Source organism: Physella acuta, unplaced genomic scaffold (assembly GCF_028476545.2).
Source record: "Physella acuta isolate Inbredline_101_S28 unplaced genomic scaffold, ASM2847654v3 ptg001548l, whole genome shotgun sequence".
NCBI lineage: Eukaryota > Metazoa > Mollusca > Gastropoda > Physidae > Physella > Physella acuta.
The window spans coordinates 4135-6201 of record NW_026733063.1 but is presented as its reverse complement, the minus strand read 5'-3'; positions in this window follow the sequence as shown (position 1 = coordinate 6201).

Below are 2067 nucleotides of genomic sequence, written 5' to 3'. Positions count from 1 at the left end.
ACCCCACACACCACCCCCACCCCCCACCACACACCACCCCCACCCCCACCCCTCACCCCCACACACCACCCCCTCCACACACCGCCCCCCCACCCCCCACCCCCCCCCCCAAAAAAAAAACATGTCTACCGTCCCATTCAACGAAATATAATTATATACTTTTTCCAGTGTCCGCCCCCTCCCAGAAAATTCTACCCCCGCCCCCGAAAATTTCAAGTACCCCCACCCCTCTCCGGGGAGGAAAAAGTCTGAAAGAAGCACTGAAACCAACCCACACACCACACACCACCCCCCCCCCACCCCCACACACCACCCCAACCCCCCCCCCCCACACCCACCCCCCCCCACACCCACCCCCCACACACCACCCCCACCCCCCCCCCCCCCCACCCCCCCCCACCCCCCACCCCCCACACACACCACCCCCCCACCCCTCCACCACCCCCCACCCCCAAAAAAAACATGTCTACCGTCCCATTCAACGAAATATAATTATATACTTTTTCCAGTGTCCGCCCCCTCCCAGAAAATTCTACCCCCGCCCCCGAAAATTTCAAGTACCCCCGGGGAGGAAAAAGTCTGAAAGAAACACTGAAACCAACCCCCCCCCCCCCCCCCACACCACCCCCCCACCCCCCCCCCCCCCACCCCTCCACCCCCCCCCCCCCCCCCCCCCCCCCCCCCAAAAACATGTCTACCGTCCCATTGCAAGAAAACCACTTTTTAGATTAGACACATTAATTAGGCGGTAATTTTATTATAGAGTATCGATGAGGAAATTTCTTTTGAGTTGTGGAGGGGGGGGGGCTCAGACGTTCTTACGCGGGGGGTGGGGCTTCGCCCCTACCCGAAGAATTGTATGCAAGAAACTCTTCACGCAAACCATTTAGATTAGACAACATTTCCTTTTTTTCAATGTTTACGCGATAATCAATGACGTCATTTTACTGTGTGCACTCTCTGGTTTGAGATTATGTTCTACTCTACGCTAAATGTGTCGACGTCATATTTCGTTTTTCGAATTACTGTGCATGTTTTTATTTTGCTTGTGTTTTCTCTAGAGCGTTCTTGTCAGACAAAGCGTTCTTGTCAGACAGAGCGTTCTTGTCAGATAGACAGACAGACAGCGAAACTATTAGTATTAATAGATATCCCACATAATCCGGACACACTAGGAAATGGAACTTGTGACTTAGATTGAGTTTCTCGTCTTGCCTCCACGATCGACCACCCGTACTGTTCAGTGGCGGAACTAGAAAAAAGGGGCCACCCCGCAACATTTTTTCTTAGCCCCCCCCCCCCCATATAAATATTTAGGCCTAAATATATATATATATATATATATATATATATATATATATATATACTCAAACACAAAATACGAACAAGGATACTTATTGCTGGCCTGTTCGTGTTTTGAGAAATACGTGTTTGTTTTTTTTTTAATTGAAACAAATTACAGTGTAAGTTCATTAGTCTGTTATGTGAAAATCAGTTTTATATTATGTTTGCCGTAAGACCTCTAACAACATACCGGTCAAAAAGAATATAAAACATGAAAGCTTTCTGTAAATAATGGTGTCTCGTTTCATGTTTATTTTTATGTTTTTTTGTATTTATTTTATTAATTTTAAATACATTTTCTTTTTGTACAGTGTCATTCTTTAGTAAATAATTTATAAACAAATAATAATAAAGAGAAGTAATTGCTTTTTAATTTGTTTAGTACAAATCTATTAAAAAGAGGCTTATGAGCTTCACTATTTAACTAAAAAAAAGGGAAATAAGTCATTGAAGTGGTTTGAACGTTTGCTTATCTTTGATAAGTTTGATTGATAGTGGTTTAAAAACGAAGGAAAAATTATCGTGGGATGGTGTCTATAGAATAAAGATAATCCAACCGCAGCTACGGTAATCTTTTTTACAAAACAAACATTAAGTCAAAAATGCAAGAAATTTTTTTTTTAACTATAACAATTTTTTTATGGTCGGCCCTCGGCCGTGGGCCCCTAAATGGCGTGGGCCCCCCCGCATTGCGGGGTCTGGCGGCACTGTAGTTCCGCCCCT